At 38.9% G+C, this 27,198-nt stretch overlaps 1 protein-coding gene and 1 non-coding gene across 2 annotated transcripts in view; both read left to right on the top strand.

Moving 5' to 3' along the window:
* Positions 1–27,198, top strand: part of LRMDA (leucine rich melanocyte differentiation associated) — a 1,129,276-nt gene that overhangs the window by 886,813 nt on the left and 215,265 nt on the right. The gene's annotated exons all lie outside the window — the stretch shown is intronic.
* LOC150010326 (U6 spliceosomal RNA) lies at positions 4,368–4,472 on the top strand. Its single transcript, XR_016511493.1, has one exon. It is a non-coding gene; the product is annotated as a U6 spliceosomal RNA (small nuclear RNA).

Genomic DNA, 27,198 nt, shown 5'->3' on the forward strand with positions numbered 1-27,198 from the left:
AGATGTGTTGAACATGAGATATCTGCACTTGAAAATGGAGATGCTCTAAGTTATGGGTCAGAAAACTTTTACTGTAAATGGCCCAGATGGTTTTTGTTGTGACTGCTCAACTTGGTCATTGTAACATGCAATATGTAAGCAAATGGGCAAGGCTGTGTTCCAATAAAACTTTACTTACAAAGGCAAGTGGCAGGCCAGATATTGCCCATTTCCCTAGCTTTACATTCCTGCTGTAAGTGTAAGAATGGAATGGAAGCAATAGGTACCTATTGACTCCTATATCTCTGTGTACAAGCACTGCATTTCAAGAATAGTTTAACAGAATTTTTAACCTTCCAAAACCACTCAATGATTACCTATTTAGAAAATAATCAATGTAAATTAATGTAAACCAATGTAAATTAAACCATGGGAAGAAAAACTTAAAGTTCATGAGTGTATTTACCATCAGTGGTAGGTGGAGGCAAAACAATCTGATCTGATAGGAAAACTTAAGGGATTGATTTATTTCTAAGCTTGGTAATAGGTACACAGATTTTTAAAAATTATTGTTCTCAATACTTTACATATGTTATAGCTATTCCCTTGGAATGGAGCAAGCATTGCATGATAATGAAAAAGAAGATAAAACCAAGATCTTGCTGATTTACCAGTTTTATATTTTTAAGAAATAATTAACTTACAGCTCTTCTTGTAAAAAGATGTCAATTTGGGGTACTGACTTCTTATCTGACTCAGTTTCTTTGCCAGTCACATCATCTTTCCCACTCACTGATGGCCAGCTGGCTTCCAGTGTTTCATCTGGGCACAAGGCACTGGGGACTGGGGATAGCACAGAGCGGGGAGGAGTAGCTGCTGTAGGGTCATTTGAGTTCCTCCCCATCTTACAGAGAACAAGCATTGTCTTTGGCGTAGGACAGAATGTGGTCAAATTCCTCCCCATCACTCAGCAAGTGATCCCACTGCTGTCTTTATATTATTCTAGTCATCTGGGCTTACAGGGACACTGTGTAGTGGTTTCGTGGTGTGGAAGCTATTGCTACCTAATTTTTTATTTCTTGAATATCACTTTGTAGTGTCATGATTACAAGGCTTGGAAGAAGATAAATTTTCTGCCTATTCCGAGTATAAATGGGCACTTAAGATGAAACCACCTAGTTAATTTCCCCTTGTTGCTGGAGTAGAACCTGAATCCAAACCACAGCACAACCTAGCCCCTCAATCTCTATTAAAAACCACCTTGGCTAGTCTGGCAAAGCTTTCTTTAAAGTCAGCAGAGAATTATAAAGTCAAAAGTGAAAAATGGTACAACAAGAAAGAATCATAAAAATATACTATATCAGTTAAATCTAGTCAAAGGCAATTTAGTGTGTTCTGGCACCAGTCCTTATTGATGCAAAGAATGTGATATGCCAGGGGTGGGCAAGAACATGCAGGAAATGCAGAATGAAGGATGCAGATCCAAACTTGATTGGGAGCAGCCACACAGGGCTGTGAAGGATGCCTCACTGTCTTGCTATGATACCAGGAATTTCAGGGAGAATATTCTAATTATCCCAGTCTATACATCTTCCATTCACTTTTTCTGAATGTAGTATATTTTTAAAATTAGAATTCTTTTTCTTTCATGAAGATAAGCAAATTTAGAGGCTGCATAAATTGCTCAGACCAAGAAGATAGTTTTCCTCATCAGTGATTTTTCAGTATCCATCTCTTTGGTGTCACCGGATTGATCTGCTTTCTCATATCTACATTCCAAGCTATGATTGTTTCTGCTTCATCTTATCCAACTCCCCTAGTGTCTCATTAGTTAACATTAGCTCATCTGATTAGTAATGCACCTACCATGTTCTCTAGCTACTGTGCTAGCACCAGCATGTGCATTATCTCACCAATCCTCACAAAAATCCAATGAGGTAGGTCATAATCACTTTTGGTAGACCATTTGTCGGAAATGAAGAAATTTTGGAAAGTCAAATGAGGAAGGCAACTGGATTCCTTTGGTACTTCCTCCTAAAAGCTTCCAATTTCAAAATCAGGTTCTGGGTTACCTGACTTCCTTTCCCATCTATGAATTCACATCCAGCAGCAGGGGAAAGCAGTTTGGAGAACTCCTTTGGTTCTAGTAGGTCTTAAGAGTCTCAGTTTTAGATTCAGGATAAGTGATTGGGTCAATCTAAATGCTTTAGAGGATCTGAAAGAGATTAGAGAAAACTATTCCAGAGGATAAAGGCAGGACAGGAGGGAACCATTAATCTCACGGACATTCAATTCCCTAAGAATTTTTTTGGAAATGACCAGAAACAAGCCAGGCCATATGCTGTCCATTTGCAATCCTCTGAGCTGTGGATTTTTTTTTTTTTTTTTTTTTTTTACAGAACGAGGCCAATACCATTGCCTCATTTGAGGTGGTTCTTAAACTTGAAAAGGAACTGAAAGGTTGAGACATGCATGCAGAGTCAACACAGATGATTTGACGAAAGTAGTCCTGACAAACACCAGAACTCGCCCAGTTGTCAGAAACAGCCTCATGATGACACATTAGAAGCTTCCCAGACTGGCTTGCATTTTGGTAAATAGGAACAATCAGGGGAGACATATTTATGCTGTGGAGAGTTCTGAGATGTAGAGAACAAGTTAATTGTTCAGCCTCAACTGAGACCTTTCACTCAAGTCATTAATCAGAGAGCACAGTCTGGATTGGCCCCTCACTTGGATTCTTCAGGCTGCTCTCCTGCTCCAGTTGAAGGCTGAGTCCAGGTGCTGGCCATTTGCATTTCCCTCCAACTGCGCTGATTTATGAACTCAGAGATGTTTTCTAGTTTTTCCAAATTCTGTCCATTACTTCATAATAGGAGGGGAGGGGCATGTGATTAGTGGTTTTTTTTTTTGTTGTTGTTGTTGTTCAGATTCTTAGTTTTAATATCTCTAATACCACAGATTTTTTTCAATTAGTCTGTGGTCTGCCTTCTGTGATCTGGAGGGTAGAAATGCTATTCTGTGTTTTGAGTAACTAAGGTAAGACTTTAAAGACTCTTTTTTCCCCTTGGGCTGGAGTTGAAAATGCAAAAGACCTGTATGAGGCTTTGTTCCTGCATTTCCTGCATTGGACATCTCAAAGCAAATTAAGAGTTGGGAAACCGTAGTGACAACGGCTCTTCACAGATGTCAGTGTTATCCCCATTCCACCCCCACACATGTGGTTCAGTGTATAATATCAGGAGGCCTTCCACACTCAGGTCAGGTCTCCAGTGACAGTGTAAGCCAATATTGAAGACTTGACAAGAGAATCCGAGTGTCAGAGGAGGACACTATAATATTAAGGCTGAACTGGGTGCTGCCTGCTGAGTGTTACCTGTTTAACTGAAAGTTAAACTTGATCTGAGCTGATAAAGAGCAACAGATCCCTTGGGAGTTTTCCCAAGTGGCAGAAATGTGTCACAGGAAAGTAATTGGAAATTGATATTTGACGTATCTCTGGGTTACTCTTTATTCCTGATAACACCAAAGGGTTTGGCCAAGAGTTGCTAGTGACTAATATGTGAAATCCTACAGTCTGTTGCTGAAATACAATCTCATTTTTGTTGAAAGTAAGCAGCTGCTTCCTGATCCTCTGCTTCCTAACTAGCACTTCAGGTATAGAGGCCTATGGGCTTAATTTGGGTGAAATAAGTGGTGAATGCAGCCAATCCTGCCTCTTGATAATTCTCTGAAACAAAATCATCACTGGCAATGGAGTACTCTCTTTAAAATTCAAATCAATTTAACGGGTACTTGTTCAGAGATCACTACGTGCTCTTCACTGTGTTGTGTGCACAAAATAAATATCAAACATGGCCTTTGCCCTTGAGGAACTTATAGAATCATAGGAAGGATGATGTGTTTATGAAACACATTTTACATGGCAAGAGAAGGTATCATGTATGTGCCAAAGTGAGTGGAACCTGGAATAAGCACAGCAGGGAGTCATAAAATTGGGAGTTGAATAGACTGGAGCTGTCGGAGAAAGCTTATGAACGAGGTGGGGACGAAGACACCAATATCCCAAACCCAGAACTGTCCCTTAAAGAAACTGCAAGGAGCACAGTATCAGGTTCCCAAGAGATTATGGAGCCCCTTCTGAATGAAAGTAAATTTGTTCAATATGAGAATAGATTAATTCAGTTCATTAAATATTTATTGAGTACATGCTATGTGCCAACAACTGTATCTGATGAGGTAAAAGATGAATAATCCACATGTGGGTAGTTCTCAATGTTACCTTCTCTTAACATAGGTACTTAAAGTTATTTCTGGTCTGTGTGACTGCAAAACCTGTGATTTTTACCACTTATAATTCTATCTCTCAAAAAAAAAAAATGCCTCATGTATGCTTCAGCACCACATATACTAAAATTGGAATGATCCAGAGAAGATTACCATGGCTCCTGTGCAAGAGTGACATGCAAATACTCGAAGCATTCTGTATGTAAAAAAAAGAAGCCTGCTCATCCAAGATATTTTTTGGATTGAGAAACTGAGTCTAATTTTTTGTGTAGTGAAGAAATGACATATCCAACCTCATAAGTTAGACAATACAAAGAGTTGCAGGCATGCTAGTTGTGAAAGGAAGGAACACTGAGTTAGGTTTTTTATGTAATCCCAAATTATTGGGTTAGGGAGTATTTGGAACAGCACTTGAAAAGTTTGGACCTAGACCAAACTTAGGACCATAAGCAGAGCCCAGACCTTCTGAAGATCAAATTTTTCTTGGAATTTTCATTATTCACCTTGACAGCTGCTTTGGAAACCCGATTAAAAGGGTCTTCCATCATAAGGTTTTGTGACAGTCTTGCACTGGGCTTTTTGGCACTTGTGTCAAGTTTGAAATTAGCACCACGTGAATATATTGCTCAAGTGACTAAAATTCTATCTATATTCCTCTTTTCAAAACAAGGAAATCCACTATTTGTTCGCTTCTTAAGGTACAGGTGTAACTGGGTAATTGCAAATTGTTCTCAAAAGAAGTCAGTATGATAATGGTGGCAGTGATGGTCATCATGGACATGGTAGTCATTATTTCAAATATCTACATGATTTTTGAATAATATAACCACAGAACACTAGCAGACCATGGCAAGAATCTAAGATATCAAACTTTGAGGCACAGAGGTGTCAGAATTTATTTAGCTAAGCAATACCAGAGGAGGACTCAAAAATCTCCCTTTCTTGCTAGCAACCATTCTCATACCACAATGAGACCCCTGCTTAGTAACCCTGGCATTTCTACCACCCATGTGACTATTTTTTGAAGCTAATTTAGGTATCAAATTTAAATGGAATTCTGAGAAAACTTTTGTTTTTAAAAATCTGGAAGGACTGGTGGAAGGAAAAGCTAGAAGAAATTTGAAATCACTCTTGATTCCTGTCATTTTCCTTACTGTTCCATCACTCCCTTCATCTAAAAGGTTTGTCTTGGCCTCCAAGGGTAGAGATACACATGGGCTGCATCACTCATCTGTATGCATGTGTATATATTGATATGCATTCCTCTTCATCATCTGTAGGCATTTTACAAATAATGGTTTGTGTGTGTGTGTTTTATCATCTTGTTTTTTAAATGAAAATGACAACTTCAAAATTTTTTTTTGCCAAAATAGTTCTTCTACAGTTAAGAAATTCCAGCATGTAGGTCAGGGTCATCTCTGGGTCACAAAATTCCATGGAGGAGTTAGCATTGGGAGGGTAGAGGCAGTGGCTTTTTGTCCTTCCATTCTGGGGCAGATGGGGAAGGCTGGCAACAAGGAAATTCAATTAGTGGAGAATTAATAAAATCAAAGTATAATAAGGTTGAGAATACAAACAAAAAATTGGCAGGACATTGAAAAGACAAGGAGGTGTGGATACCATCCATCCTTCTTCCAACCATTTTTTCCTCCTTGAGATCATTACTTGGCCGGAGTTGGGGTTGAGAGTATAAAAGGGGCTTGAGCTTTTGAGTTGAAGTTTGGTTTTAATGAAGCTGTCTTAGAAGCTTCTTGAAAAGAGTTGAAGGGCTTTTGTAGAGCTAGGGGCATCAGAGTGGGCCTCAGAAAAGAGGAGACAGACCATTCATAACATGATCCAGGTTCTGGGTTTAACGGTAAGAAAGTACCACATATTTCCATAAGCCAAGGGGCAAACCAGTAGGATAAAAGTCTGACCAAGACTCCACACCACACACCAAGCTACACGTCTGTAGTTGGATCTACCTAGCAGAGTGCCTTTTTCTAATTCACCCAAAGCACTCTATAGAACAGTGTACCCAGATAATGCAAGTTTTAAGCTTTCTTCTAGGTTGTCCAGACCTATTTACATACCTACGAAAGGAAGCAGAGATTCAGAGTAGAAGTGCCTGAGAAAAGCACACTTAATGTGCTTTCTCTTGAGCATCTGAGCATGGACAATGAGGAAACCCAGTGGCTCATGGAGCAGACTAGCTACAGAAACCTCCCTCTCCAGTGGGCAGGGTTAAGTATAAAAGGCAAATAACCCAAGATTTTACATTCTTGAAGAGGGAGCTACAAAGCCGGGGGTGTGGAGACCCACAATTCCAGATTTTCTTGCCTCTACTTTCCCTTTAGGAAAGCTACAAGCAAGCCTGGCCTTAGTGGTTCCTTCTTTCCTTGTCTATAAACTCCATATCATGATTACTGTGCAGATCCTTGTGCTCAGTGCCATGCAGGTATGAGGCCTCTGTTGACTTTGAGGAGCTTAGAGAACAAGAAATGCAAACATGAGCATGCTAACTGGAGTGTGTACAAAGCCTGTCTGACAACAGCTAGGGGACCTTGAAAAATCAGAGACTGCCATCACATATGGAGAGGTCCTCCCGCCCTCAACTTAGTGGCAGTTTGTTCTTACTGAAGAATGAGAACTGTAAATGGCCTAAAGCAAGCTAAAAGCAAATCCCTTGACTTTATTCATTTTATGACTGCAATACTTGGTGGTAATATTAGGAAAGGGCCTGGAAGTTCTCACAGGAGAAGTGCCAGAAATGAGGTAACTGAACACTCATTCACCTGCTTTAATAATTTCAGAAATAACATGATATATAAAAGAATGCAGAATCATAGTTGCCAGGCAAGACATCCTTTTAACTTTAGGATGTCCAGAAACAAAGGGATATTATATTCTTTGTTCTGGAGCACCACAGATGCCAATTTATGCATAGGGTTCCCTCTTGGCCTTGACTGCTTGTGAGCCTGGAGGCAACCAAACCCTGATTTCAGAAGCATGCTGCCTCTGGTGTTGTTCGTACCTGAATATCTCCCTGCAGCTATGGGAGGAAGCATGGCCTGCCTAGCTTCCCTTCATTCTGATAGAGCAGGAGACAGCAAGAGGGGAGGCAGCCTTAGAAAAGTTTGGAGGCTTGGGGTAAACTGTTTATAGCCTCCATCTAGGGAGCTTGACAAGAGTACCATTAAAGTGCCAAGGAAATAGTTTATAACTTTTGGTTTTGTCTGCACATCAACATATGCCAATTGATGCTCGGTTCAAAACACAAATATTCCATTAATATAATATCAGGCATCTGGAACAAAGAGTAGTGGTGTTCAGGGGGTTGAGTAGGCCTTAAATGACACCCATTTTGATCACAGCTGTCTGAATACACATAGTAGGCATTGAAAATATTTGCTGATTAGATTTTCTTTGATTTGAATAACTTGGTTGCTTGGGTTCAGGCCCACATATTTGGAATCCAACCAGAGTTCTGTGCTCTGCACCCTGTCATTGGCCTCACCACCTCGGAGATGGCTGGCAAGGGGCAGCATTCCTCCCTTTCCCATGGTGAGGTCTCTTCTCCCCCCTCTCAGCTGATGCACTCCAGCTCACATGACTGTAGGGCACAGAACGTGCTGCAGAGAGCCCACAGAGCTGAATAGTTGTGGGAACTATCCTTCACTCCCCCATTTTCCCAGTGTTATTGTGGATGTGTTTAATGACAGAGGACATTGGCATGTTGGCTAACAGACCACAGCAGTGCTTGTGACAGATACTTGAGTGGCCACTGGTCATTGCAAAAGTGTTGAATAAAGGCCTATTAGTTCACATCACTGACCTGAAACTTGAGGAGGAAATATGAGAAGGCCCACAGTAAGGGAGGAGGAAGGTTAAAATGTGAGTGGGAATATGAGACATTCATTAACTCCTAGGGAACAATAAGATGGGGTAGTTATAAGCAAGGGCACTTCCAGGTTGCATCAGCCATGATGACAAGCACAAGAGGGAAGGGAATGGATGCGCAGTACCCAAGGCCACATTTCAGATCAGCCTCACATTCATTCCAGCATGTGGCTCTAAGCTCAGCCTCAGTTCCCTGCTCTGTAAAATAAAGTGAATATCCCAGGAGATCCTTCAGTAATATCCTTCTTGGACACTTTGATCAGGAACTATGAGACCCTCATTTTTTCATAACTTACTGTCCCCAATACTTAAAACTCACTAATTTCAGAGATAATCAAGTAGACTTCTAATAGTCTAAGGATCCTAGGAATGAAAAGTAGTGAAAGAAGGTATAGACTATGCTTAATGTATTGGTTAGAGGATAGCAGCATTTGCAGGTCTGTGAAGATCTATTTTGGATAAAATATAAAGATGTGCCATGGTGTTCTGGTTGGGAACTGAGTGCTCATTCAAAGTAAAACAGTAGAAAATTTTATCGTTCTTCATGGATTCAGTCATTTATCTCAGGACCAAGCATATCTTGTTGTCCTTAAGTTGGTCCACACACTGCCATGGTTCACAGTGTGATGATGGCAACCATGTGAGCGGGTACCAGAGGACAATTGATGCCAGTGTTAAAGGTGATTTCTCTGAAGCCCGTCCAGGACACATGGGCTGTATTTTTGTGGGTAGCTGTGAAACTAGAGACAGGATAATTTATCTGTAGTCAGACCCAGCAAAGAGTGTAAGTAGAAGTCATAATCCTGTGTGACTGACAGATAGATACACCATCCACGTGGCTTCCCTTCCCTTCAGACCCCATGGAGGTAGATCCAGTGCATTACCTATACAAACAATAAGGCATAGCAATCATTAGAAACTTCTCACTTTATAGCTTTCTGAGGGTTTATAACTGTTATTAACCTACTTGCTTAATCTCCATAATAATCCTGTGAGGTCAGCGTTATATTCTTATATTATAGTAGTCCTGTGAGGTCAATATGATAACCCTTTATGACAAAAGGAAACTGAGGCTAAATATATTGATGGGATTAGCTGTTTCTCACAGGACATTTTCAAAGGATCCTGAAAAAGCTTCCAGCTTGAAGCTCCACAGTATCCTATAGAGTTAAACTTATTCTACAGGTTAAGGCATTCCTGACTCTCAGTACTCCTTTTTAAAATGCAGGTACCCCTGGGAGAGAAGTCATATCAAGCATAGTATCACTAAAATAATTATCTGAATGATTTTTTAATAACTGTTTTCATCTGACATAGTTGAGCACAGAATACTAACATGTCAAAATTAGGATAAAGGAAAGGCAGATTGGGATAGATTTGCATTTGAGGAGTTTGTTTGGAGCAACCCTCCTGGTGGGGGTGTAAGAATGAGGACCTCCAGACTTTGGTTCTGAATGAGGGACACCCCTAAATATGGAATAGTGGTGCCAGTTGTGGAGTAAGGAAGGCAATGAAAACATAATACTATTCATATTTTGGCCTTGGTTGTTTTATCTGTGTTGGACCCACCCATGGTGAACAGGGCAGGATTTTGATGGAGGGGGTCAAACCCACCCACTATTACTTGCCATGTGCCTGGCTTTGGGCATTGGTCCATTCCATGTGCTCTCTTATTCTGCAAACTAGTTAAGACAGAAAAATCACTTCCCTATTGGACTCCAATATGTGCCAGCCGAAACTGAAATCCTCACACTGAGCAAATGTACCAAAGAGCACTCTATAAACTTAATGAGGGAGATGAAGAGCTATGTGCCAGAAACCTAGAAAATTTAACACTGATGAAGTTATGACTATTATATGTTTAGTTAAATTGTTGACACTGACAGGACATGGCTGAGGAAATCTACCATCAATTTTCTCCTTGTATCGGTGATAATGGTTCCTTGGTGTGCTCTTCTCAGTTAACAAAAATATTCCCAAAAGTTAAATGCAGGGAAAGAAGTGACATAAGAAATACTTTTATTATCTCTGTTCTTCTGAGAGTTCCCTCCAGGAATATTGCTTAAGGCAGAACTTTTCCTGGCTGGCAAATGAGTTTGAAGGGAAGGACTCACCCGTTCAGAGGTGAAGTTCAAGCCTCCTAAGAGATGCAAAGCCTCCTAACCCCTCTGCCTGCACTTGCCCCAGCAAATCTATCTAGCACTATGCTGCCCTAGTCTTCCCCCAACGCCTCCTTCCCCTTTCACATTTTCCTTCCTCTTAGAAACTGACAGAGATTCTCCTTTGCCTAGTGAATAAAATTGCAATTCCTTTACGTGGCACTTAAGGCATAAAGGCGATCATGATTTTTGAAGACTTCAAAGTACTACATCAGTACTAGCTATTTGAAGAGGAATCGGGGGTGATAGAAAGTGTATTGAGTTTGGAGTCAGAGCACTTCGGTTTGACTCTTGTGCTGGTGGGATGATCTTGAACAGGTCCCTTAAACTCTCTGAACCTCAGTCCCTTCATTTATAAAACAAGATTGTTGTGATAATTAAATTAATTGAAAGTGAAATAGTAATTAGCAAAGAGTGGACACTCAATACCTGTTAATGAAGTCATGGTAACTGAAGGCAATTTTGTCTGGCACTTAAGAACACTAGCTATGGAGGCACACATTACTTATCTTCCTGTGTCTCTTACTCTTGACCTTTAAAAGGGGATAAGGTGGAAGAATCAAATGGGTTAATACATATCAGGAACTTTCAGTGGTGCCTGGCCCATATTAATTCTCTTTAAGTATTCAGGCTCCTGCTGCTGTTGCTGTTACCTGGCCTGGCCTTATCTTTCCAGCCCTATCTAGTTTTCTGTCTTACCAGTAGAGACATCCTCAGGGTGGAGACTGATTCTTACCTTTAACATACTCAAGTTCTATTTACTCAATGCCTAAAAATTAACCTTTTTGTTTTTGTTAAAAATAATGTATAAATATATGCTTGCTACTTTTACTCAGTACTATACTGAAGATTTTAGCCAGTGCAAGTAAGGCAAGAACAAGAAAGAAAGAAAGAGGGGGGGGGGGGCGGGGAGAGAGAGAGAGAGAGAGAAAGGTAGGTCATTTAGATTGGAAAGGAAGTAGAAAAACTCTCTTTATTCTCAGATTAAATGATCAATCTAACACCTGGCTGCTGTGGCTCAATGGATTGAGCGTCAGCCTGTGAACCAAGTGTCGCTGGTTCGATTCCCAGTCAGGGCACATGACTAGGTTGCACGTCAGGTCCCCAGTTGGGGGCACGAGTGAGAGGCAACCACACAGTGATGTTTCTCTCCCTCTCTTTCTCCTTTCCCCTCTCTCTAAAAATAAAATAAATAAATAATTTTTAAAAAAAGATCATCTATATAGAAAATGCAATGGAATCTACAGAAAACTACTTAAAGTAATAAGAAGTAATAAGTGAATTTAGGTTGCAGGATACAAGTTCAATATACTATATATATATAGCCACAACTAGAACAGTTTAGCTGGAGCATAGAATATGAGGGGTAGTGATGATACATAAAATTGTAAAGGCGGGTTGAAACTCAGTTTGATGACATGACTTAATAACATGGTATGCTTTTGCTTTTGCTTTCCCTCCCTCTCTTCCTTCCTTCTTTTTTTCCTTCCTTCATTTTTTCTTTTTCCTTCTTCCCTCCTTCTCCCTTTATAATTAGTGTTTTTTTTTTGTCATAAATAACTTTTCTTCATGCAAGTATGTAGAATTTTGCTTCTTAAAAACTAAGTCTTTTATTTATTAGGTTAACAAAATGACCACAGCTATGTTACTTTGAGCTTATAATGAACATTCTGTGAAAAGAGTTTCCAAAGACAGACAGTGTGATATCAGCACATAGACATTAGAATGTGGTGTATCTGGATTCAAGTTCCGACTTGCTTAACTAGCTCTATGACTTTGGGAAGCACATCACCTTTTTGAGACTCAGTTTTCTTTGTCTTAAAAATGGGATGATGGTAACATGACCTCCTTTTTTATAGGGTTGTAGATAGCTCATTGTGGAAATAACTTCAGTGGCTTAAGATAGTTATTGTAGTTGTATAAACAAAGATGGGGGGAGGGGTGCAAAGAAGGGATTAATTAGCTCTGCTTTATGAGGTGGGGGACAATTTCATTGGTTGATTTCTAACCAAATTTTAAAATTTAAGTGGGATTTTTGACAGAGAAAAGGGCAATTTAACAATACCTAACATCTATTTACCACTTTACCGTTTTGCTTGACATAAATTAGAGTGGTCTAAAAACTATAATTTTTAGATATAAGGGTTTATTATTGCTGTTCTAGGGGTGGTTGTTATTACTTTAAGCTGCTCTCTCAATAAAGTTGGGGAAATTCTGGCCCCAAATTACAACGACTTAGCAAAGTTTGTTTATACAAGTTTCCAGGGGACTTTTTTTCATGTTGAAGGACCCAGCAACATTAAGAGGTTGGTCCTTACTGGGGCAAAGGCAAAAGTGGGATGACTAAGATTAGGAGAAGTACACTGGAAAGAGGAAAACGGGATATTAAGTAAGACTTTGCAAAAGCATGACCCACTTTATAGTGATGGCACAACAAGTTAAGTAATAATGTAAAAATATGGAAACCTGGACATTTAAATGCTAGTCTAAAATGGAGCCAGAGGACTGAATTGTGAAATGTTGCATCCCGGGAATTTTCTCTCATAATTCTGATAGACATGTGGTACTTCTGGGAGGGAACTGGGCTCATAGCTCTGGCTTAAATACTGGGTCCCACAGATCCCTGCCTTGGTCTAGCACATCATCTATGGCTTGTTGAATGTTTGATTGATGAAGTATTGGCGATTGTTTAGAAACAGGGAAAAAAAGTATTTTGGCACTTTCAGAAGAGTGGGAAATAAAGCCAAGAATATACGTATAATTTAGGATAAAGAACAATAATGAGGTCTCGTAAAAATAAATAACCATGATGTTAAATAGACTGCAGATCATTTACACCTCAAGGCTTTTCTTTTAGATTTTGTGCCAGAAAAAATAAAAGTGATAATAGGCCTTGCGCTTTATGCCAGAAAATTGCTAGTACACAAGATTTTGTTTTAGTGTAATTGAAGAGAACCTCCCCACTAAAATTATTTAAGGGGAGAAAAACAAAATCCATCCAGCTGTAAAGAGCAATGAGCCCAGGTTTGGAAAAAGGCTTTAATCTACTCTGCCTAGGGTCAGACTGTTTTATGCTTCTCTTGAGTTTATTTCAAAGCTGATGTTGCTATCTAAAATATCTAACACTGTAATTATTTCAGTTTTATTCACTGAGAAGTCATTTTCAATCATGTAAGAGAAATGGATTCTAGTGTTTATAAGTGACCTCCCATCCTGTTCTTTAAAGAAAAATAGAATGTGTGTTTGCAAAAGCACTGAATGAGGAGTTTGGATGAGGAGAGTTCTAAAACCTGGAAGAGCCAGTGCATGGGCATCTGGATTTCAAGTACATCAAGTCACAGATTTGATTCTCAGTTGTTTCTCTATAAAATGGGAACAGTCATCCCTACCAGCAACCTTGAAGGGTTGTAAATGTCAGCTACGATGCTGAGTGTGGAAGTGCCATGAAGATGCAAGGTGGTGGTGGTCTTTCTTCCCATTGCAGTGGGCCTCTGGGTTGTAAAATGACAGGATTCTCCTTGAGTGCTTTATAGGAAGCCATGGTGCTATTAACAAAATGCTGCTTTAGTGTTACACACTACTTTATTAATTTTATCACAGCTGCCCCTGTAAATCTTCCTCTGCATCTTAATGAAACCCCAGTTGGTGCCCAGAGCTTGCTGCTCACTCTTAGAAGATAATAAGCCCTCTTTTGACTGAGACTCAAAACTGTCTTGGTTCAATTATAAGTATACAAACTTATGACCTCACTTATATGTGGAATTTAATGAACAAAATAAACTGATGAACAAAATAGAGACAGAGACATGGATACATGAAACAGACAGGCAACTGTCAGAAGTGGGATTGGATGAAAGAAGATGAAGGGATTAGCCTAAGAGCATATATGCATGACCCATAGACACAGACGACAGTGTGGTGATGGCCAGAGGGAAGGGGGATAGGGGCTGGGTGGAGGCAGGCAAAGTCAGGGAGGCAGTAAATGGGGACATCTGTAATAGTGTCAACGATAAAAGTACAGAAGAAAAGTCTAAGGTAAGAATAAAACATATGAAATTCATCCACAGGTAATTCATGTTCTGTGGGCTGAGTAGCATCCTCTTCCTTTACTCTCTCTTCCTCACCCCCTTGCCATGCACCAGGTGAGTTGGGTGGGGAGAGGGAGGAGAAACCAAAGCAAGATCATACTTGCTGGGCTAATGCCCATCTGGCTCTGGGTTGCTCTTCCAGTGGCAGATGTTTGGCCCTTCCCCTGCAGGCTTTTTCATGAACAGCTGGGGTCCTCTCACTTGCAGTTCTCTTTGATGACAAAAAATCCATCTTCTGAGGCTGTTCAGTGTGATTTCTCCTTCAAATCCCAGACATCTAGGGCCTTCTCTCTGCTGAGTGCTTTGTCTTGCACTTAGCCCTGATCTCCTCTGTAGAAACATGTATGGATATTTGGTTTACTGACAGTGGGTTGTAGTTACCATACTGAATCAGGCCTCTTTTATTGAGCCACCTAGCAAACAGATTTAGCCACAGCCTTTCTTTCCCTTGTTAGATTTTTTAGACGTAAGTCGAAATCAGTTCACTCTGACTCTGAAAGTTCAGGAGACATGTGCCGAGCTATTCAAGTGGGCCAGTGAACTCCCTCTTACTTGCTTGAAATGAGGGAAGTACTCCTAATTCTTCTCCATGGGGGTCAAGTTTTGGCAGGCAAACCTACTTAAAGAAATGCCCACTTCCCAATTCCAAACTCCTCTTATACCACCTACCCCCCTTTTAAAAAATAATATAGAGAGATGTGGTCAGCTAACGGTTGCAGATTTAGTTCTTTGATCCCTCCATCAGAGGTCCTGTGTGGGTGGTCCAGCCCCTCATCTTCGAATGCGGGCCTAGTTGGTTCCTGTTGTCCCCAGCTTTAGCTGAACCTAAAGAAAAAATCTGATTTTAACATTTTGTTAGATTTGTGTTACTGTATCCCCAACTTTATTTTGTGGAGTACTGCTTCAGAGAAGTGTTCCAAGATTTTAAAAGTTTATTATCAAATATATTTGGGTAACAAACACAAGATTTCCTGTTCTTAAGGTGCTCGTTGCACATAACCCTGTTAGGCGCTATGTGGGATGCATAATAAAGAATCCTGTTCGACACATTTTAGCTCTGGTGCTCCTCAAACATATTTAGCCACAAAACTTATTAACATAGTGTCTCTTTGTTTGCACTTTGAGAAGTCCTGCTCTTGATACAACTTAGAGCCTTTTTTCATGAAGGAGCAAGAATTCTCCCAGTGATGCGTCCACTGATTTTAACTAAGAATGTTCACACATTCCTCCAATGTTCCTTTAAATAAAAAGTGTAATTCCTTACTAAAAGAAATGGGTTCAATTTCAGGTGAATATGTATTTTGGAAAGAGCTAGTCAGCACTGGCCATTTTGGAGGAGAAGACAGTGTCACTAATAGACTTCTTGCCCTACTTATAATATGTAGAAAGAAATAATACAATAAGATAGTACAAATTATTAGAATAGGGGTTTGGAGTGTCCTAGTAATTGGTTTAGACTTTCAGAGCTTAGTTTTGATGATATATAAAGGTAAAGACTTAGTGACTTATTCTCACCTGGACCAGATTTTGTTTCTTTTACATTTTTAAAAGTCATAGCCATTAGTTATATTGGGCTTGAGTTATCTTTAATGTTCCCACTGTTGGATAGGCTTAGTTGGTTGGTTCTCAGAGAGACATTATTTTCTGTATACTACTCATTTTCAAATGTGGATCATCACTTCCCAGATGCATTTCTGAATAGATACCCTATTCCATCTATTATTTCATTGTGTCTTGATAAGATGATTGGCTTCATGGTTCTTTTCTGTTTCAAACTTTGCAAGTGTTTATGCTGGATAACATCGAAGTCCTCTAGTATGAACTGTCCCAGTTTGCCTCTGATGGTCCTGGTTTTAGCACTGAAAGTCCTGCATTCCAGCATTTTCCATCCCTGATATACTAAATGTCTTGTCCTTTGGTGATGGATGCCAAAGGTTGGGAGAAATGTATAAAACCCACATGGCAACCCAAAATATACCTTCTCAAAGCAATGCTGTTTATAGTGTCAAATACTGTAGTGTCTGTCACTCTTTTCCATGACTCAAAGTTCACACTAATGAATCATTTATTATTGTTTCACTCCAATTGATGCAACTTAAGTGCACAACTCAGTACGTTGTAATTGTGAGTGTTAACTATCCATCTGTGTTGAACTTTGTGGATTAGCTATTGTATTTTTTATCAAGATAATGCTAGATCAATTTTTACATTTTGAATATTGTGACCATACTTTAAAAAATTCAGATAATGAAAATGAGGATGATTAGAATATCAACACCATCATGACCTAAACATTCCATAAAAAGAAGGTTCAATGGCAATTATTTTAATAACAGTTGAAAGGACTCATGCAACTGGATTGGAGAGATAAATAATTAAGGCAGAACACCTTGCACAATATGTAAGAGCATATAGGGAGTTTGAATCTCACAATTGTCAGATGAGACATACAAATGCTTCTACATCAGTCAAAAGTTTTTTCCTTCCCCAAGAAGACAGCAATGTTTAGTTGAAAATGATGCCTGTGGAATCACCTTGGGCATAGCACACAAACAAGTAGCATTAATTATCATATTGTTCTCTTCATTGCTCTACAATACTGATTAAAGTTATATTTCCTGATTCATAGGTTGCAGCTAAAATGTCCTATGGGTGAACAAAAGGGGACACTGTGTTGCCCCACACAAAGTAGAGCTAATTTTGTCAGATCTGACCAACAACCATCCTTTCCATAATGTATTAGATGACTTTTTGAATCACAGAAACAAGATAATGTTCTATCTTCCATCTGGTTCCTCAGTATTTGAACTTGAAAAATTGAGTTTCAAAAGATTTTCTTAATTTCTGTGAATATTTTAATGAAACTACAAAAAACATAAGATTTTTGATATCTTGTCTAAATACAAGCTACATTTTGCTCATATTGACAGACAGTGCAATGTAAATATTGGCAGCGTCCATTTGGTATTTAAGTTTCTTACCAAATAAAATGAAATAATCTCACCTGCTAAATACACCTTGTCTACAACACTACTAAAAAGGGATGTGGTTTGCTTACATGTGATTTTGAAACTTTTATAATTAAAGTTCTTGGTCACTTTTAGTCTCTTCAAAATAGGCAGAAACACTTGATAATTTTTACTTTATATAAATGAAAGGAGATAGCATTTATAGATACGGTGCCTGCAAAATGCCTATCATTATTGCCAGCCATAGAAATGATGTCAAAATATTGACCTGCTCTAAATCATATTTTCAATGTAGGAACAAGAAGAATGTCTTTGTCTAATTTGGAATACATTGCAGATGAGAATTGAGAAAAGGAATATAGTAAAACAGAAATTTATATACCGTTTCTTCAAAACCTTTATGTTCTATAAAGAAACCATAAGGAGCCTGGAAAAGAATTATACCTGAGTTGTCTGATGTTATGTGTAGGATATGACAAAAACTCATGCAAAGAGGAAAAGTATGTCACTGGAGGACAGCCAAGTCAAACAGGTCTTTCTCAATCCTTTACTAAAATAGTAAATTTCTTGGAATCCATCTTTGATTTTAAAAGTTGAGAAAGTTTTGAATTTACAAGTTTGAATTACCTCTGTGCTTTAAAACCATTTCTCTTAGAAAAAGTCTAACTGATCATGGCATCTAGTCTGCTTCATAGTCTTTTTAAAATGATGGACATCTGGACCTGGACAGCCTCTGTATGAATTTATAGATGCAATGGACCTGATTGACAGGATGCTGGTCTCTCAAAACGAGCACATAGATTCAAAGTGGAGGAACGTTTCTGGAGAGCTGGAAATGAATTCCTACAAGTCAAAAATCCTGCTCTTGCTAGTAAGTCAGAGCCACGGTGTTCCATGCTGAAATGCTTTTGTTGACAGGGTGTTCAGCTTGATGTCACCACATTGGACTGACACCAGAACAGTGTAATGTGGACTTGATAAGAGCACGGCCATAGTCAAACCAAATTTTACATTTGAGTATATTCTGTTTTACCACTATGGAAAGGAAGTCAAGGGTGTCCTAAAGGCTGCAGGAAGTTCAGGGAAGTATTATTGGAAAAGGAAATAGAAGGAGTAAAGATATGCTATTATATCATGGGGGAGAAAGAAATATGTCATCGTTGTTGTTTTAAATACAGGTGGTATCTGTTTTTTATTGTATTTTCCTTCTCCCTTTAAAAAGTCTTATCTTAATGTATTTTAATAGTATATAATAACATAACCTACAACATTTAAATATACAATAAAGAGCTTAAAAGAGTTTAAAAATTCCAGTATAAGAGGACAGAAACATTATAAAAATATTGTCATATTTTTCTTACACATAATCTTTTTGTTTAGTCCTACTACTAATCACTATTAACTGCAACTCTTAACTAATCCTACCTTTGTTTAAATAATAGGATTTATGTAACCAAAAGGTGAATAATATAGAGCAATATATGATTTCAAATAGAAACCCATTTTTATATTTTATGTCAAAATAACTACATATATAATTATATATTACATATTAATTTTGGAGGTGGGGTCTGGTACGGATGCACCCTGGGTTTGCTTTCCAAAAAGCTCGTCACGATACTTGCCACCAATGTTCTTTTCATGAGCCTGTCTTGTTTTAAGGCAAGAAAACAAAATGATCATCATTAATGGATTCTTCCCTGGTACAAGTAATCCCCCACATTGGCTTTGTGTTGTCCTTACTGATTTCATGTAAGAGTGGAGCCAATAACTCTCAAATCATTTGAATGTCATTTAGGAATCTTTTTATGTCATTTTAAAATGTCATTTATTTGAGTTTGGTTATCCACATTTTTGGGGGCTGATTTATGCTAATTGACAAAGGGATGAATTTCAAGTTTTCAATTTTCTACTGTGAAACCAAAGTAGAGTTGATAATTGTTCATATGCATCACTTACGCAATGTGCATTACCTACTTGAAACTTCTTTTAAAATCTATTCCAGGTAGTTGGACAATAAAACTTTTATTTTCATCTTTGTGCATCTCACTCCCCCTCTCTCAATAACCCTTGTGAATTTTCTGATCAACGTTTGCTCCTGGTGTTCCATGCCCTCATGCTATGTTTTTTCCTTATGACCTAGTTCTTCTTGTTTGGAAAAACATACTCTGCTTCCCCAACCTCGCATCTCTGTCACCGTGCTTAGAACAAAATCTCTCTCCTCTAGCTCTCTGGATCCTGTCTTACTCCTACCTATACTTCAAGGCCTCATGAAAATCCTCTCTACTTCAAAACCACCCCTGACTCTAGACCACTTTCTAGCTATGCATTTATATCCCACATGGCTTTCTACTCAGCCACTATGAAGTTTCATATACTCTCTTCTCAGGTGGATGGGTGATATGGAGATCATGCCTTGTTTTTTTCTTGTAGCCCCATGAAATACCCAGAACAAGTCTAGGCAATTGTAATTGTTCCAGAAAGATGAATGATTGGTTCAGATAAATGATTCTTTATGCAAAATATAATGTGAGAGTAAGCAAATAATATTATCTCTTCTTATTGGAAGCATTGCCTATAATGTTTAACAAGATATGAAAGCATGAGGTCTTGTTCAGATAGAGAAATAGGAGAGGGCAGAAAAAATAATCATAACCCTACCTTCTGAGCTCAGGTTTTAGCTTGTGCCTGACCACTTCTGGGTACAGAGCCTAGACTATGTAAAATACAGATGTGTAGACACACACACACACATACACAGAAGTATGGGGGTTTGGCCTTGACATACAGTTTTATTTTGATGCCAGGACTTTTTAACAGCCTGGTCTGAAGCTGGGAAAATAGCCACTCGGTGTCTAGTTGAGTTATGAGTTGAGAATTTCACAACAAACCTCAATGATTTTCCACCAACTACACCAACCCAAAGACAATTTCTAATCACTTGGTAGTCATCATATTGCAAAAGAAGCAGAACACAGACATGCTGTCTGTTTTGCTTAAATTTATGAAAACCCGCTGAAAGGGAATATAGAAAGTAAATGATCCATGGTGAAGCATTGTGAATGAAGGGAGAGGTGCTGTGGTTAGCTGGGTTTCTCAATCCCTCAGATTCTCAAAGCCAAGAGAAAATTTATCCTCTTCCACTGAGATATAAACTAAACCCTTTTGGTCATTAATCTGCAAGGTTGATGCCTGCCATGGTAATTCATCAAACATTTTTGTGGAGTGAGTCTGGTGGGGCCTCTAGGGCATTGCCTTTGAAATTCAAAGCACTGTTTTGTCCCTAGAGAACTGAGGGACTTTCTCCCCTTATTGCACATCTGGAAGGGAAGTTTCTGCTTCTGCTCTTTTGTAGGCCGAGTCAGGGCCTGAAAGGAACAGCCATCTTTATGAATCATGTGCTTGTACCATAAGGCTCTGCATACTCTTCCCTGGGCTGTGGGGTGAAGAGAAATCAGAGAAATACTGCTGTGGAGGCATTGCATGTGTTGGAACTGTTTTTCCTATTACAGTTCACCATAGAACAAGGACAATTACTGGTTGCAGTGATTATCCTATGTGTGAGAGTCACTGCATTAACCATGTTGAAAAAAACAGGTAGAATCCTCAAGGTACAGACTCAATTGCCTACAAATAAATCAGGAAATGGTTCTGGAACCTTGAGGTCTGATCCAAATTTGCAACCATGCCTGCAGGTTCAGTGACAAATATACAGTCTGATGAGAATGAGCATTTCCTACAGTGAGTACCTGGTAGGTGCTGGGATGTCTTCTGTTTCTTTAGTAACTTGTCTGGCAATGCTTTGCCCCTTAGTTGAAGCTCTCCTCTAAACCTTCCAGTCCTCATTGATATTTCAGCTCTAGTTTTAACTCCTCAAAGAGGTCTTCTCAGACCTCTTGTTTCAAAAGGACTGAACCCACACATTGATCAGTCCCTTATCATCAGTTCATCAGTTTTCAGTGTGCCACTTTCTTTGTAACACCTGTTGTTACCTGAATTAATTTTCCTCTCTCCCTCCCTCCCTTCCTTCCTCTTTCCATTTTTTCCTCTCCCTCCCTCTCCCTTCTCCCTTCTCTCTTCTTTCCTCCTTTCTTTCTTATTTTCTTTCTTCCCATCTCACCTCTACCTCCATTAAATTGCAGACTCCAAGAGAGTTAAGTCCTTGTCTGTCCTCTTCACTGTGATATACCCATGGTATGTGTTCAGTAACTCTTATGGAGTGAATAGTTTCTCTGTTCTTTGGGTATATGGTTGAGGGTAACATGCCATTTGCATTAAACTTTCTATATTTTTTATATTAAAAAACATGCTTGGATGAATGTATTTTAATTATAATTTACTCTTATACATTTATCTATTATCCATTCATTTATCCAGCTGATATTTGTTAGATATGTACTGTATGTCAGATACCTTAGCAAAGTATTACAGATGCAGAGAAGTTTCAATCTTTTGAATGATAGCATTAAGAGGAAACAGAGCTCTGGCTGCTGTGGCTCAGTGGATTGAGCATTGGCCTGTGAGCCAAGTGTCTCTGGTTCGATTCCCAGTCAGGACACATGACTAGGTTGCACATCAGGTCCCCAGTTGGGGGTGCAAGTGAGAGGCAACCACACAGTGATGTTTCTCTCCCTCTCTTTCTCCTTTCCCCTCTCTCTAAAAATAAAACAAACAAACAAATTATTTAAAAATAAAAAGAGGAAACAGACACATTTGAAAACAAATTTTTATATACCAAGTGTTATATCCAGAGATACCTAATTCCAATTTTCTCTTTCTAACCAAACTGATTTCTTCCTACTTCAACTATGTACTCTTTAGTACAGCTCTGTCTTCATTATACCACAGTTGTGATTTATTTTTGCTCATATTACTTTATTTTAGAATTCTTTTCCTGTTCACATTCTGTGTATTCTGTGAGACCACTAAGAATTCTATAATCCCAACAGCTTCCATTAGCATTTAAAATTAAGAGCTTTCTACTGACAATGATTTTGTTTGTATCTACATTTGCTTTATGCATGTTAATATTGAAAACCCAAATCAAATCTAAGTTCTTTTAGAAGGTGGATATGTTTTGTAATTCCTTCTTGGTCTCTGCCAGTATTATAGGTAGTATGGGGGACATAGTAGCAGTCAATAAATTCTTACTGATTGATTGGTGCCCAAATTGTGTTGTCAGTTCCAGACAGGGTGCTGAATGAGATCAAGTCTGGTAAAAGACTCTTCAACATTCAGCCTCCCTGTAGATCAAGTACAGGCAAAGCTTACGGTGAAAGGTGGTGAAAGACAAAATTCCAATAGCAAGAGTATTATTAATCTACTTAAGCCATTAAGTGTTGTCCAGTATTAGATTGGATCGGAAATCCTGGTTTTCAACTCTTTCCTGTTTGAATGCCCAAGAGGCTGTCAGCAAGTAAGAGGAAATGCAGAATTGGCTTTCTGTTGCCTGAGGAGAGGAGCTTAAATTTCTAGATTTATGGCTCTGCTTTACCTGAAACTTTTACTTTTATGTCGCAATCAAGTGTACTGTATCACAGTTGGTGCTTCTTAAACAGTCTAAGGGAGCCCTAAAAATAAGTACCAGCCAATTTATGTAGTAATGTTCATGGTGGTCTTTATTGAAAGCCTCCTCACAGGAGTGTGTCCTAGAAGACTCCAAGAGGTACAGCACTTTCAGAAGGGGCTTTAGAGTGAAGGAGGTAGAGTTTGTAAGTGTGAATCATCTCTCTGTAATCTTTAAACTCAATTATTCTAGCTTTTCAAATTCTAGTAGAGAAAGAAGCAGGAAGAACCTAAAGTAGCAGGCTTATATTCTAAATCTACTAACATGCCATCTTGGGGTTGAGGGGGCATGTTGTTTCTTCTTATTGGTCTAAGTTTCCTATTTCTAAAAGAAATGAATGGGCCCTGGAGGGTGGCTCAGCTGATTGGAGGGTTGTTCTGTATGTATACCAAAAGGTTGTGGCTTCTATTCCAGGTCAGGACACGTACCTAGGTTTCGGGTTTGGTCCCTGCTGGCGGCACTTATGGTAGGCAACTGATTGATGTATCTCTCTCACATTATTGTTTTCCTTCTTCCTTCCTTCCTTCCTTCCTTCCTTGCTTGCTTCCTTCCTTCTTTCCTTCTTTCTTTCCTTCTTTCTTTCTTTCTTTCTTTCTTTCTTTCTTTCTTTCTTTCTTTCTTTCTTTCTTTCTTTCTTTCTTCCTTCCTTCCTTCCTTCCTTCCTTCCTTCCTTCCTTTCTTTCTTTCTTTCTTTTCTTTCTTTCTATCTTTCTTTCTTTCTTTCTTTCTTTCTTTCTTTCTTTCTTTCTTTCTTTCTTTCTTTCTTTCTTTCTTTCTTTCCTGTGTCTCTCTCTTTTTTTCTCTCGCAAAAATTACTAAACATATCCTTGGGTGAGGATTTTAAAAAGTAAATAGTTTTAAAATGAAATAAGTGAATGAGTTGGACTAAATGTTTTTAGAAATGCCCTCTATGTCTATATTTATATGCATTAACCACTATTCAGACAATAAGTAACTCAGGCCAAGAAAAAAATCTTATCTTCACTGTCAGCATGCCCTTCACTTCTAGAAAGGCCCCACAGTATTCTTTTCGTTGAGCTTCCTGATCTCATTCATACCCTACCTTACCTTCATTCACTAAAGCAAACTCTCCTTTGACTCTCCATTGCACTCATATTCTTGTCTCTTCACTTGCTTATTATTAAAATTGTTATTTAATACATACACATTTTATTTTCCTAAGTTGACTTTAAGTTATTATTGGGCAGCAACCATGCCTCATCCTTCCTGTTGTCTCCATCATGCCCACAGTATATGGTCAATAAATATTTGCAGCTGATAATGCATCTTAGCTGACTCATCTTGTCTTTGTAAATTTTACTCTAGCAAGTATGAAACAAAAGAACTTAAAAACAAAGGAGACAAAGAAAATCTAGATGGACTTTGGACACATCGTTTGAACTTTAAAATGAGGGCATTCTTCCACTTCAGTCAGTAATATGAAAATTGTTTAAAATGGGTTTTTCAAGTTTCCATTTCTATTATTTAAAGGAACTGTTTCTTTATGCTTTAATCTCCTCTAAACTCAAGAAAGATAGGGTCTGCTTAAAAATAGAGATTATCTGTTATTCTCTTTACGTTCTTGGCCTTAGTTGGGTTACAATGTGAGTGCGCAAAACATATTTATTGAAAGTATAAATGAATGGATGATCGTTAGGGCTAAACCAGGAATTCTTTTAAAGAAAATGTGTAGAACTTATGCCCCTAAACTTCCAAGTTGCTAAGGCTGCTCACCAATTTTAAGGTAATGCTTACTAATGGGTCATTTTCTATCCTGGGATGGTTGTTAGACTGATAAAACATATGATAACAGGAATTCATAAATTGATGCCTTTACATTGCTCGCCTAGGAATAGTGCCTCAGAAGACAAAATGTAGTTCCTTTTTACTTTTATTTGGCACCTTGGTGGAGGAACATATTTTAACATTATTAAGTCAGCAGGATGGTTTAATTATTACAACCTCACACCCCATATCTGAGATTTAGGATAGAGTGTGAATAGGCCTAATGCTCTAATTTGTCAAAAATGTTAAATTAATATTAAACTTTCATAGAAGAAAGTATTCACAGATTTTGCAACATAAATGTGCAAGTTTTTAAAATATCTATATATAGCCTTATAAGAAAAATTAATACAAATAAGTTAGGAGATATGTAAAATTATAATTAAAGATTTAATACCCCTATTGTAGGGAGAGATTTTACAAATTGTACCCCCCCCCCAAAAAAAAAGAATCCAGGACTTCTGACCAAGATCGAGGCATAGACAGATACGCTACTTCTTCCTCCACAACTAAGAAGGAATACAACTACCTCAAAACTAGAAACAACCAGAAGTTCCAGAAAATCAAACTACATGGAAGTCCAGCAAATAAAGATATAAAAAAGAAATACTCATCCAGACAGGTAGGAGGGGCGGAGCTGGGGCAGAGAGAACATGGTGTGGTGGCAGCAGCAGCGGCAGGCCAGCAGAAGATCAGTCACACATTTTAAAAAGTCAGGAGGCACACCAGGAGAGCGTTCCCAGCTGCTCACCGGACTTCGCAGCTCACTGTCCCAGCACTGGGGAAAATCAAGCCTCATTGCTTCTGACTGTGCAGACCAGTGGGAGTTGGGGTGGAGGCAGAAACTGCTGGTCTCTCAACAGAGTCTGCTTGTTTAAAGGGCCCCCACGGTCCTAGAATGTCCGCAGACCCACCCACTCTGGTAACAATGACCAGGGCAGCAGCTAGAGGGGCGCCAGTGTGGTGCAGAAGTGGGAAAGTTACCTGGAAAAGGGGTGAGTGCTGGGCAGGTGGCGTTATTCCCTCTCAGACCTCTTTCCCACATACAGCACCACAACATGATGAAACAGGTTGCCTTGCACTGACGAATCTTTAAGGCTCCACCCCTTACAACATAACAGGAGAGATAGCTCTACCTGGGGTGTGGAGGCAAACAAACACAGGAGGCCTGTCAGAATGAGGAGACAGAGAAGTATGGCCCAAAAGGGAGAAGAAATCAAGATTCCAGTGGGAGAACTAAGCAATGAGGAGATAGCCAACCTCACAGATGAGGAGATAGGCAACCTAACAGATGCAGAATTCAAAACATTGGTGATAAAGATGCTCACAGGCTTGACAGATATGCTTGAGTATGGCAAACGCATAAGAGAAGAAGTGAAGGTTATGCTAAGTGAAACGAAGGGAAATCCACACAAAACCAATGGTGAAGGGGAGGAAATCAGGGTTCAAATCAATGATTTGGAACATAAGGAAGAAAAAAACAGTCAACCAGTGCAGAATGAGGATGCAAGAATTGAAAAAAATGAGGAAAACTTCACAAATTTTGCAAAGGAGATGGACATACAGGTCGGGAAGCACAGAGGGTTCTGGGCAAGCTGGACCCAGAGGGGACCACACCAGGACACATCATGATTGAGATGCCAAAGGCAAAAGATAAAGAGAGAGTTCTGGGGGCAGCAAGAGAGAGGCAGAGAGTTGCCTACAGGGGGGTGCCTATAGGACTATCTTAGAGGGCACTTTGCAGGCAGGAAGGGATTGGGAAGCAGTATTCAATGTGTTGAAAGGCAATCTGCAACCAGGATTACTCTATCCAGCAAGGATATCATTTGGAATGGAAGGGCAGATGAAGTGCTTCCCAGACAAGGTGAAACTAAAGGAGTTCATCATCACCAAGCCATTATTATATGAAATGTCAAAGGGACTTACTTAAGAAAAAGAAGATCAAAACTATGAACACTAAAATGACAATAAACTCACAACTATCAACAACTGAATCTAAAAAATGAAAACAAAATCCAACTAAGCAAACCAGAATAGGAACAGAATCAGAGGTATGGGGATCATCTGGAGGATTATCAGCTAGGATGGGGGAGGGGGAGAAATGCGGATATGGTGCAGGGTTTAAGAAGCATAATCGGTTGGTACAAAAGAGGGAGAAGTTAAGAATAATATAGGAAAGGATGAAGCCAAAGAACTTATATGCACGACCCATGGACATGAACTAAGAGGGGTGGGATTGCTGGAGGGAAGTGGCGTACTGGGCAGAGGGGAGCAAAGGGGAAGAAAATTGGAACTACTGTAACAACATAATTAATAAAATATACTTTTAAAAAATCCAGTACAAAAAAAAATTAGAGAGGCGAATAGACAAAATTAGAAATAAAGTTCAAATGAAATATTTGTAAATTAAAAAATGATGTTAAAAAGTAGTAGTATATACTTATTAAATATTCAGGAATTATGACACTATCTTTCTTATATCTTCC

The sequence above is a fragment of the Furipterus horrens genome, unplaced genomic scaffold (genome assembly GCF_987537825.1).
Source record: "Furipterus horrens unplaced genomic scaffold, mFurHor1.1.pri manual_scaffold_5, whole genome shotgun sequence".
NCBI classification, from domain to species: Eukaryota; Metazoa; Chordata; class Mammalia; order Chiroptera; family Furipteridae; genus Furipterus; species Furipterus horrens.